Below are 13,192 nucleotides of genomic sequence, written 5' to 3'. Positions count from 1 at the left end.
CAGGAAGCCTTCCCTTTGATTCCCTTCTGGAGAGCCAGCTCAGGGAAAATGAAAGCTTGGAATTAGTAAAAGGGCAGCTTCTGCTCTCCTTACCTTCAGAGGAAGTAAATGGAAGAATCCAGAACCTTCCATTCTCCATCCCACCTTAGGAATGTTGAAGCGTTTGCAACGGCAGATTTAGTCAAGTTGATCTTCTCAAGATCTCAGCCAAAGGATGCATATGACACGGGAGAAAACCCTTCTGCCCCAGTCATACCATCCAGCATGCTGTCCTGACTTTGGAGGGCTGAGATGAATATCAGAACCCAGGTAAAGGCTCTTGGCATTGATATCTTTGTCAAACCAGCCACAATTGTGTTAAAGCTGCTAAGTAACAAATCCCCACAAATCCCCAAGCACATATTTAAAATCTATTTTCAGAATTACACTGAGCATAATTCAACCAATCAATGAGCCATTAGGAGTTTAGTCCCAACACTTCTTCATTACCAGTGGCATTAGGGCTGCCCAACTCAGCAGAATCCCATGCGAAGAGTTGCTGTATCACCAGCAATTCTGGGTCTAGAGATAGAAGTTAATACAGTACCAGTCACAATCTGGGTGACAAATTAAGCTATACAACCATCAGGGATGGGATAAAAGGGGACTTGGCCAAGATAGAGGCCAACTTGGCTCTAAGGACTTTCGTTCTTCTTCAGGGGTAGCTCTTGCGTTACCTTCGATGCCCATCTCTAACTGGACTCTGCTTCCAGGACTGCTGTCCCACAGAGTTCTAAAGCTCCAGTTGGCCTCCTGGGGTGGGAATGATGAGAGGGCCACCTATACAGAAGTGCTACAAAGGGAGTGCCTTCTGCTTCCTCACTGGTGAGTACCAGGGGTCACCCAAACCAACATCTGTCTGAAAGTCTCCAAGATCCCCCTCAATCTCCCAGAAGGTGTGGGTGCAGGTGACGTAGTAATCAGCCAGCAATGGGAGGAGGCAGCCCAGGCTGGTGGAAGAGGCATGATTGTAAGTAAACCCCTGAGTTTGAATCCAGGCTCCACCTCTGACCCACAAGTGACCGTGAGCAAGTCCCTTAACTTGCCTGAGTCCCCAGGACTAATCTGTAAAGTGGGGATCACAACACTTACATTGCTAGCTGATTTAATACAGAGAGAAAGTCTGAGTGAGAAGACGAAAGGGTGGTGGTTCTGTCATATCACACCTATGAGACTACAGCAAATATCTTAATCATTCCTGTGCCTCAGTTTCCTCACCTAAAAATGGAAAATGTAATAGCACCTATCTCATATGGCTTTTTGTGAGGATTAAACTATTTATTAGCTTACATTTAAGCTGTTGTTTGGTGCTAAATATGAAATAAGCACTAGGCAGTGTAAGACTTTATTATTGTTTTAATGTATTTCAAGTTCAGGGCCTGGCCTTTAGTAAATATTCAGTAAATGTTAATTTACTTCTTTCATTTTTGCTTCTCCCCCTCTTACCCTCTAGAAACTATGCCACTCCCTCTCCCCTCCTACTATCTAGAAACTATGCTAGTAGGTTCAGCGCAGTGGTTCCCAGGAATTCGCACAGCTTGCTCAACCAAGATAGCTGGATCCAGCTAAAACCATAAGCAGACATTTTTCTTTGCCTGGGCATACAAGTCTAGCCTTAAAAATTAGCAGGACAGTTTGCCTGACCAGAACCACAATGATGACAACCCCCAATTGCTAACTTGCTCTCCCTGAGAGGGGAGATACAAGGAGTAAAATGTACATGATATCAATGTTCTCACCTTCCTCCTACCACCTGCACCCCAAGAAGCACCTGCCTACTTCTAGAAGAGCAGGACAACAGTATCTGCAAGGCTGAAAGACTGGATGAGCATGTATCTCACTCCTCAAGGGGAAATGGGGTGGCAGGCCCCATTACCATTTCTAAGAGCCATGTCCTCCTTCCTTGCTAGTAGAGACCTGATTCTGTTGGAGTTCTCCAGGTAGCCATCTGCCTCAAGGAAAATGAGTTTCATCTTCAGCCCCAGGGAAGAATCTGAAGTAGCCTAAAGTCCTTGGGATAATTTCATTCTCCTTAAGAGGGACTAGTTTAGGAATAAACATATGGCATAATTCTGACCAATGAGGAAGGAAGGAAACACTGCTGGAAGCTTTGGGGAAAGGTTTTCTCAATTTCAGTCAATATACAAAAAGAGACAATTGTGTGCTGCCCTGGTTCATGTGTTCAGTTTTCATGCCTGGAGCTCCTGCAACCATTTTGTAGCCATAAGGGAAATCAGCCCAGAGGTAAAGCAAAACACAGAAAAGCAAAGGCAAGAAAATCACAAAAAAGCAGAGCTAGAGTCCTGATGTACATCACCAGGGGCCTTCCCTAGCTGTTGAGTTATGTAATGATCAATCTCCTTCTTATTTAATCCCAGTAGGTCAGGATTGTCCAGTATTTTCAGTCAAAAGAATCTCGATTGATGTGATCAGTTCCAAACATGAGACATGTGCACAGATATGAAGGAGACTCAGACACACACACATTTGTGTCTGAAGATCCCAGGTATTCATTTGCTGAGAAAGAATAAAGGGACTCTGTGTTCATGTATAAGAACAAGCAGAATAGGAAGTCATGTGAGCAGATGGGCATTGAAGTCCTACCTGTGGTGGGCTCCCTATAGACATACGAGAACTCAGTGTAATGCACATGGGCAGGTATACAGGAGAGCAGGGAGCTTTGTTTCAACAAAATTAGGTTTGCTGACAAAGGGAAGGGTAAAACAAAGAATCAATCAAACAGAAACACAAACAGAAGAATCCCACCATGAATCTCTCTGCCATTCTCCAGTGGAGCCCACAGCATTTCAGTCTCATTAACCCAAAAGGAAATTGGCCTGAGCCCTCTGCTCATCTACATCCATCATTTCCTGACAACTAACATATTACAGTCTTGACTCCTAAGAGCATCTTGGTGACTGTGGAGCTGGTTGATAAAAGGCTATTTCTTAGAGTTGGGGGAAAGAAGTCGCTGCAGGGGATTCTTGTCATTTCAGAAATAACTTGAAGCTTTAGAAACATATTTCCTGGTACCATCAAGCTGGTGTCCCCCAAAACATATTGATATCAGCAATTGTAATGATAGTTGTAACAGCACTGTTGTCAAGGCAAAAATGATCACATACTGCCACTTAAACAAGTTTGCAGTTATTTTCAAATTCTCATGCTATTTTATATCAAAAAATGCCTGCTAATGTGGTCACATTTTCTTACCTCAAATTTAGAAAGCAAATGTCAATGCCTTTGCCCACAGTCATGCAATGGTGGAGTTGGTAGGCTGGGACCTGAGTCTGAGATCACCCACACTCATGTCACTTTCTTTTCTGGCAAAGAAGGATCTGCTGTAACTCCTTGGTAAAATTTACTTTCTCAGCTGCTAGACCCTGCCCTGGCCCACCCCATGCCAAGAGAATTATATTCCCTTCTTGGAATAAAGAGGGGCTTTGACCTTCTACACAATGGTTTAGAAACAGCGGCTTTGAGAAGGCAGTTTGCATCTTGAATTGTGCATTCCTCCTTAGGATCAGCTCCCTGAGATTCCGACCTTAAATGGCAGATTTGCCTGGAAATAAGGAATGCAGTGAAAATTTGACCATGACTAGCATCTCCGGATCTGGGGTTTTAGGAAGTGTTAAAAGCACCTGCAAGAGCTTCTAGGCAGAGAACAACAGGCAGAGACCACTTATATTTTTGAGTGAAGGGTAGTAGTGCTCTGCCAGAAATCCAGAAGAATGCCACCACACCAAGTCTGGGTATTCCCATGGAATGCAGCCACTTTCTGTCCCTGTCAGAGGTTTGGGAAGAAATGTGACAGTGCCTGTGCCAAATGGGTTCAGGCACATCTGGGCACTGTCACAGTGAGTGACCACATCTGCTAGGGAGGCAACAATGGAACCCCAAGTTCCCAGAACAGCCCAGAATGGGATCCGCTGAACATCTATGTCCACAGACATACTGACAGTTGTACCTCACAATTAGGTTCAATGGCTCAGTAAATTTGGGAAGTGCTGCAGACCCAAGGTCCTTCTTGAAAAGTCACAATGACCTTTAGCATTAAAGGCTCTCAGAATCCCACAATAAGAAACTTATTTAATCCAAGTTTTCCCAAATTTACTTGACCAAATTTATGGACTTTTTCCAAATAAAAATGTTTATTAGCATTCCTCAGAGCACAATTTAGGAAACACTGAATTAAAGACTGCTGGGAAGAAGATGGAATGGCTGTGGGCTCTTGGCTTCTTGGCTAAGGGGTAGGTAGAGCTTGAGTTTTTACGTATTGGCCATCAAGAATATGGCCCAAAGGAACTGAGACCCTCCCAGCCTCTTTGGCACATCTGCCAGCAGGAATATGACTCATGTTCATTCATAGAAAACAGAGGTGATGGGTGTTTTCTCCTGCAAAAGGGCTTCTAGAAAGAGAACAGTAATAGAGATAGGAGACACTAATGACAGGAGATCCCTTTTGTCCTTAAGGGGGGTAGGTGTAACTTTTCCCCATTTTCTTGCTTTGTAACCTCTGTCCCTAAAAGAGGAAATTTTGTCTCCTTGAAGACACAGAAAGTAACCCCCAGCTCTTCTGTCACCCTGCAATCCTGTCTTCTTCCTGTGAGAAGCAGGTGACTTACCTGATAGGCATCAAGGTAAGAGTCCATCATCCATCATCACATTTTTCTTCTGGGCAGGGTTTATGAAGAAAAGGGAGACTATCTCTGTGTGCGTGGTCTTCCTGGGGGTTAGGGGGAGGTAACCTAAGCTCTCTGACTTGCAAAAGGTGAGGCAGACCATGCCCCTCTGTGCAACTGAATGGACAACATCTGCTCAGCAGACCCAACTCCTAACTTGCATCCCAAGTTCAAGACCTAGGAGGGACACCAAGAAGCCAATTTTAGCTTTAAGTCCAAGTAAGCTTCTTCAACCCAGAAAAAGCACCCATCTTTTTATTAATATTTGACTTCTGTGTGTATGTCTCAGCTGGTTCAGAATTATCATCCTTTAAAACTCCAGTACAGAATGGATACCTGAATCCAGTTGAAGGAGAAAAAAGTAAACTACATATCTCTGGAAAATCTTGAGCTACAGAGGATCTCTAGAGGTGAGTTAATCCTCCCACTCCTTGAAGACAAGACTGAGGTCAAAACATGCCAAGAAGACATGTAGTTATTTTGCTTCTAGGGCTCTGAGCAGGACACAAAGGACCCACTTCATGCCCTACTCATGCTTGGCTTTTGGGTGCAACTTCCCCTGGGTCCACATCCCACCACGAAGCGACAAGACCCCAGGCTGACTGGGGGTCTATCATTTTTCACGTCCTCGACCATGAAGCGCACACTTATCCCCATGTACTTTCTTAAAGTCAATTACTGTGTATTTACAGTGAGCATAATTAGACCTAATTACCTAATTAGCATGACTGCAAGTAGCTACTAACTTTGAGTATGTGATTATGGCAGCGAAGCACTAAGCAGATGAGGTCATGAGAATCACCAGAAGGCAGGTTGTCTCAGTCCAGGGAGATGGACATGAGTCTGCTCTGGACTCACTGATTATAGCTCCATAGTGCATGCTCAGAAATGTCTACGGGCTTCAAATAAATTAGAAGAAATGGCTTCTTTTTTTAATTCTTCCTGGGATGGGGGAAAATGGCAAAGCGCCATGATTGGATTGTGCCAACATCTGGCAAACTCAGGAATCAGCACACAGCAGAGGTTAATCTCCAGGAGCTTAGACCCTCAGGACAAGTGAGTATATTAGAGCTCCAGCCTGTGGCCCAGGACTCATGCCCTCTTTCTGACATCATCCAGTTCATTCTAGGAAGAAAAGAAACTGGTAATGCATTCAAAGCCATTCTTCCCTTCAGAGACCTTGGACTTAGCAAACCTAGCATCACAGGTTTCTTAGGGGTATGCTGCTTCTTCTAATAGAATCTGAAAATAAGACTGAAGAAGAATGAAGGGGGAACATCCTAATTCGTCTATTTGAGATGCTCAATGAAACACTTCCTGGCAAGAGGGAGATAATCTTGCCAGTGAAAAAAGTTAGAGCTAAATGTCTACTTCCTTCACCAAGATTTAGCCCAGGGTTCCCCTGAAGTGGACTATTTAGATCCAACCAGCAGATAAAGAGAGGACCCATCAGAATCTTCCCTTCCCCCACCCCATCACCCTCTTTCTCTCCCACACCACATCTAGCAAAGCCTGCCTTCTAGACCAACCATAGGGAGAGAACAGAAGTCCCTGGTATCCCAGCCTTCTCTCTGGGCTGTACACCCTAAAGAGGAGCTCCCAGTCCAGCCCTGTAACCAGATCTTCTTTCCATCTGGAAAGTCCATCCAGGATCTCTGCTAGAGAAAAATCTAGAAAGGCTATTCTGAAGTAGCAGCAGCTGCTGCTGTTGCCTCTGCTACTGGTTCCAGGAGGGGCCTCAGCCTCCCAGACAAAGGAGCCCAGTTTCCATATTTCATCTGCAAGTCCATTATGTTGAGTTAAGTGACTGGGAATAAACACCCATCATTACCCTGTGCTAAGCGATGTTTGTTAGTATAGAAGGCGACAGAAATCTATATCATGCCAACGCACTATTAATACTGCATTAGGCACACAGGCTCTGTGCTTCCCACTTCAAGTAGAAACTGGCCTGGACAGTGCTTCTTCAAGAAAAGGCCAGCTTTATGGCTAATCTGTCTGGAAGAGAAGGAAGAGACAGTCTGTGTATACACTCTGATGAAGGAACCACTGGTCCCAGCTAAAGGGGCACAGCCCACAGATACCCTAGCAGTTCTAACTTTTGTTAGCTGTATGGAGGTTCTTGCCTTGTGAGCTGATATGTTGGTGGGGAAAGAGTGAGGCCAGAACCTCCACACTGCTGCATCATAGCTAGAAAAGGGTAAGGAAGGTGGAGTTCTCCACTCCATCCCCAGGACCTACTAGAAAGTACCTGGTGCTTCATAAGGGCTCAGTAGATGTTTGTTGACTGACTGAAGGAATGATGGTGAAAAGGGAGTTGGAGGGAACCAACAGAGACAGGGTTTTGACAATGCAATGAGAGAGGGGGCTAAGAAGACCCAAGGACAGAGGCACCAAGTCAGCCAAGAAGAGAATGAGACAGATTTAGGGAAGGAGCATGGAGGGGTGGTCAGTCAGGAGGAGCTGAAAGCTGAATGCACACCTATTGTTCAATGTGCAGAGACTCATGTGGAAAAATGAATTCAGTGTAGGAGTCAGCTTGAAAGTGACATGTTAGGAAAGAGAAGGCGTTATGAAGACTTCTGAGAAAATGAAAAGGAAAAGAATTAGGCTGCTTGAAAAGGTGATGGCAAATGGAAGGTTCGGGTTGGCACCATGAAGAATCACTCAGATGTGCTTCTTTTGAAGTGCTATCAAGGTATGAACACATGGGTTGGTACCTCAAGGGGCCCGTCTTGTAGTAAACAAGGCAACTGGGTCTTTGACCAATGACAGTTTAAAAGTGAAATACACTCACTATTAGTCTATATGAATATCCAATACGAATTACACAATCATCAGTTACTGGTATAGCTTACAGCAGAAGAGAGAAAGGTTGATATGGTCACACACACACACACATACACACACACACACACACACACACAACATGTACACTTCAGAAAGCACACTGAGAAGGGAAGTGTGCATTAATGAGTGACAGGAGCTACTGGGTCAGAAGGTGACTGGTGAAGGACAGTCTAATATGAAATGAAATGAAACTCATTTGGTTCAACCACTTTGGGAGACAGTTTGGCAATTTCTAACAATGTTAAACATATTCTAACCATATGAACCAACAATTGTGCAGCTAGGTATTTATGCAAATGAGTTGAAAGCTTACATCCCCACAAAAACCTGCACATGAATGTTTATGCAGTTTTATTCAGAATTGCCAAAATTAGAAAGCAACGAAGCTGTCTGTTATGTGTTGAGTTTTGTCCCCATCAAAAAAGACATGTTAAAGCCTTAACTTTCAGTGCCTTGGGATGTGAACTTTATTTGGAAATAGAGTAACTGCAGATGTAATTTGTTAAGTCAAGATGAGATCCTACTGGAGTAGGGTGGGCCTCTAATACAATATGTCTGGTGTTCTTATAAGACGACAGTCACATGAAAACAGAAGACTGAGTGATGCAGTTGCAAGCCAAAGGTCAAAGATTGTCAGTAATGCCACCAGAGGCTAGGAAGTGTTCCTCAACAGGTTTCAGAGGGAGTATGGCCCTGCCAACACCTTGATTTCAGTCTTCTAGTCTCTAGAGATGTAAGAAATTCTGTTGTTCTAAACCATCTAATTTGTGGTATTTTGTTACAGCATCCCTAGGAAGCTAATACATCATCCTTCAATAAGTGAATAAACTGTGGTACATCCATGAAAATGGAGTATTATTCAATGATTTTAAAAGTGGCTACCAAGCCACAAAAGACAAGGAAGAAACTTAAATGCATCCAGCTAAAAAAAGGAACCAATCTGAAAAAGACTATATACTATATGATTCCAACTATATGACATTCTGGAACTGGTAAAACTATGGAGACTACAAAGATCAGTGGTTGGGGCTGGGGTTGAAGGGATGAACAGATGGAGCATAGGGGATATTTAGGGCAGTGAAATTATTTTGTACGGTACTGTTAAGGTGGACACATGCATTATGCTTTTGTCAAAACCCACAGAGCTATACAACATAGCCCAGCTGTAAACTATGAGCTTTAGTTAATAATAACGCATCAGTAGTGGTTCATCAATGGTAACAAATATACCACAATAATGCAAGATGTTAATAATAGGGGAAACAGTGGGGCATGGGGAGTGAATGGGAGTATATGGGACCTCTATACTACTTTCTATTCAATTTTTCTGTAAACCTAAACCTGTTTGTTTGTTTGTTTAGGCTTAATTCCAGGGCTAGGTATTACCTTATCTGAAGGCAGCTATGGTCTCCCTCAGGTACTTGATTCTGTGGTGAATTCGGCGGGGGAGGGGGACAAGTGCCAACAGCCAGATCCAGGTAGACTCAGCCTCACGACCACAGGGACCTTTTGCCAATCCTGAACATCATCTACAAAGATGGTCCTTATCCAGAAAGAAAAGTCAGCCTCCTTAAAACAAAACAACTATTCTTAACAGGCTGCTTCCCCAAGTACAAGAGGTAGTAAGTAAATATTTATCAATCACAGGAATTCTAGACAATGTGATTTGCTGCAGAGAGGACAAATGCTGGAGTTAGCAGGTATAGGTTTAAATTTAATAACTGCATGATCTGGAACAAGCCACCTAATCTCTCAGACCCTCAGTTTCTTTATCTACAAAATGGATATAGTAGCTTCTCCTTGACCCCCCAGAGAACTGATTAAAGATCTCATAAAACAAAAAGCATAAAACACCAGCCCAGGGCTTGCTTCAGAAAGGCTGTCCATACAGATCAACAAGTTTTCCTGCTCTCTGTGAATCTCTAGAGAGCCTGGGTCACGGAGTCACCTGACACACATTAGTGAGAATCTTCTTTGACTCTAGTCCCATGCTGTGTTTTCTATAGAAAATAAAGAACTGGGGCAACCCCCTCGGGTCCCCTTCCACTGTGAGAGCTTTCCTGTCCTCTGAAAAAAATGCTGCTTTCTAAAAAAAACCAAAAAATAAATAATTGTGACACTAGGAATAATCTGCAAGTTAGGTTTGGGAAACAGGACATGCAAGTTTGAAAAGTGACAAGATGGCCTAGAACTTGTCTTAAAGTCACTCCAGACTAGTGCATGGCATTGAACCTAAACTATGGGTTAGAAGGAAGGAAAGAAAGGTCCCGTTCAAATAGTATGGGCCTAAGAAGAATTCACAAGAGGTTGGACATGAGTCAGGGGATAAAAGATGAATAGGATATAGAAAGGAAGAAGAGGGTATGAGGGCAGGAAGGGGAAACAGGCACTTCAAATAGGGATCAAACTAAGGTAGCAGCTGGAGGTGTGGGATTGAAAAGAAGGGACAAGCCGGGCTCGGTGGCTCAGCCTGTAATCTTGCGCCTTGGGAGACTGAGGTGAGTGGATTGCCTGAGCCCACGGGTTTGAGACCCACCTGGGCAACTTGGTGAGACCTCATCCCCACAATAAGTCAAAAAATTAGCCGGGTGTGGTAGCACGCACCTGTAGTTCCAGCTACTTGGAAGGCTGAGGTGGAAGGATCGCCGGAGCCCAGCAGGTCGAGGCTGCGGTGGCCGGGAGTAGCCACTGCACTCCAGTCTGGGCAACAGAGTGAGTCCAATTCAAAAAAAAAAGGGACAAGGCTGTGAGCCATCTCAACGGGTGAAAGTTGACAGCACACGCTTCCATGAGGGGGCGCAATCCTGCATGTTGGGGATCAGCTATGATTGGCAGAAAGCCTGTGAGAGTAGGAACCATGAGTTTCTTGTTCTCCATCATTTCCAGAGCCTAAAAGAAGGCCTGGCACAAACCCTCAATAAATATGTATTAAATAGACGAAAGGGAAAAATTCAGCATAGTGTAAGTGACTCGGTTGCTAATGAGGAAGACAGGTTCAAAGGAATATGGTCAAGTTTTACAAAGAGATCCAGGATGGAAAGTGAAGACATTCCTAGGGTGATGGACACAGAGTTGGAGTCACAGGACAGAGGACACGAAAGACGTGTGGTGAGCAGAGGAGCAGACTGACATGTCCTCAAGGTGGGAGGAGAGGGAAGGTATGCTGACCAGGATGGGACATGTCCCTGTTTGCAGGTCCCGACTGGAAAGACTGGGGATAGCGGCTGACTTTGGGAAGGCAGAGACACTGTTTCCTCTGAGACAGAGACAACATGGGGAAAAAAGCAGATACAACACCTGAAGACAAAAGGAGGGAGGGACCGAGAGAGGATGCTGAGTATTTGCTTTCACAACCAAGAGAACGGGTTTTTGGGAAAAGGAATGAATAGGGAACCTCCTAGCCTTGAAGAGAGCCAAGGAGCCTTTCAACTGGTCTATGGGATAGAGCCAAAGTATGACTCCTAAGGCAGCAGTGCGCAGCCCAGCCCCTGACCATGAGCGATTTTACTGTAGTCCAGAGCTGTCACAAGGGTGACAAAGGCAACTAGGATCAAATGTTGCTACAAATCTTTTCTGACGTCTCTCCAGTGACCCATCTGAATGGGTTTCTTGGTGTCTCATTCTGTAGGACCTGGGCCAAAGTCTAGGGTCATCAGCTGCATGACAAGGAGGACTGTATCCATTTCCTGATGCTTTTGAGAAAGAGGACATTACATAAATAATGGGGGGGACCTTATTAGACTCTGGGTTCTACATACATTGGCAACTAGGAGCCTCTTTATTTAGCTCTTTCAGAATCCCTGGAAAGGCTAGGTAAATTCAGAAAAAAAGATGATGTCAAATACTGGACAGTTGTTTGAAATATAGGTGCAAGGATGCAAGCATCTGATAAGGAATTGTGCCAGGTGATCTCTAAATATCCTTGCAGCCTGACAAACTAGGGAAAATGCTATGGACCAGATTGAAGGCAGATAGAAAGTGAGAAGCAAGGAGAAGACCAGCATCCTAATCATTCTGGTCAGAAAGGTTCTCCCATTTATGATAAACACATGGTTGAAGAAAGAAAAGTGCTTTTGTGCTTAATCCATCACTGGGGGAGGTGGGAAGGGGGAGGGGGAAGAAAGTCAAGTAGCACTATGTTCCTGCAATTCCATCCCACGTGGCACATTTTCAAATGGGTCAAGGAAGAAAATCAGAATGAGGAGACCCCCTGGGGGATTCACAATGTGAGCATTTTTCCCGTTAATCTCCCCACTTCTTGCCATCACCCCAAGGGAGTGACCCTGACCTTGTCTGCAGCACGATAACATTCTCCACTTAGCTATGGGCCAAGACGCATGTGATTTTAATTGTTTATGATAGTGTCTCATTGCACGCAGGGATATGTGCTGGAGTCGGCTCCCTCAACTGACAAAGCCTTGGTAATCAGAGACCTGCTCCCAGTTCAGTCAGTAAATCTCTGCTGATGACTGGCCTGGGCACTCCCATTCCTTGTCTGTTCAAGTCACTAATGGATTAGCAGAGGGAGGATTAGCCACATCCAGTTACAATTCTCCTGCACATTGTTTGTCATGCCACTCATGTTTTCTGAAAACAATTAAGAGCCATTCACTGTCTGTTGACAAGACAAAATATACCACTACTCTAAAAAGGATATATGCCCCCAAATCAGAGAGTTTCAACAATCTGAAGTCATCCCATGAGTTTCCTCTGATAAGACGTTGTTTGCTCTTCTATTTCTTCAAGTATTCGTCAATAAACAAGCTTCCTCTTCATCTTCACCAATCTCTTCTTGTTTACACAGAAGAATTGTCTGAATCCTCACAAAAGCCACTTGGAATCACAAACCCAGAGTGCTCTCAAAGGAAAGCCTTTCCTCCGCGTGGTTTTCCTAGTGTGATGGCTTCTTAGTTGTGCTTTGTTTTGACATCAGAGGACACGCACCAAATCCCATGGTTCTCTCCATGGCTCCCAGGTTTCCAAAGGGACACTTATTCTGATGGCCCAGAGGAAACTTCCCTCCACATGCCAGAGTCACCCCATCAGGCACTTGTGTTGATAACCTGGTACCAGGAGCCTCAGCCAGCACAGATATGACCCTGAGATCATATTCTGCACCAGGAACCCAATGCTTCCCTAAAGGGAATAGAGCTATCCTCATTATTCATAGATTCTGTGTTTGTGAATTCTACTACTCTAATACAAGAAGTGCTTTCATGGTTATTTGGGGACAGGTGCAGAGTGACAAAAGATTTGAGTTGCACTATGTACACATTTCCAGCTGAGGCTGAACAAGGAAACACTCTACCTTTTTTAAAATAAAAAATTCATTTGTTCATTTTAATTGACAAATTAAAATTGTACACAAAAATATTTCACACAACATGTTATTTTAAAATTCTTAGTTCAGCGCTCACACTGTAAATGGCTGTCCTTTTGTGGTCTGTTCTGGACCATGGTTTTCACATTTTTTGCTTTTTGTTGGTAATTCTGCAGTTTAGTAGGGCCCCCAAGCACTGTTGGCCAGTGATCCTAAGTGCAGGACAGCTGTGATGTGCCTTACAGAGAAAATATCTGTGTTAGATAAGCTTCCTTCAGGCATGAGTTATAGTGGCATTGGC

General features: G+C 44.1%; 1 protein-coding gene across 3 annotated transcripts in view; it reads right to left on the bottom strand.

Annotated features, from left to right (window-relative positions):
* NTRK3 (neurotrophic receptor tyrosine kinase 3) overlaps positions 1-13,192 on the bottom strand; it is a 206,556-nt gene that overhangs the window by 41,305 nt on the left and 152,059 nt on the right. The gene's annotated exons all lie outside the window — the stretch shown is intronic.

This window comes from Carlito syrichta, unplaced genomic scaffold (genome assembly GCF_000164805.1).
Source record: "Carlito syrichta isolate Samal-C Ts95f unplaced genomic scaffold, Tarsius_syrichta-2.0.1 Scaffold287514, whole genome shotgun sequence".
Lineage (NCBI taxonomy): Eukaryota > Metazoa > Chordata > Mammalia > Primates > Tarsiidae > Carlito > Carlito syrichta.
This window is presented reverse-complemented; position numbering and strand designations above follow the sequence as displayed.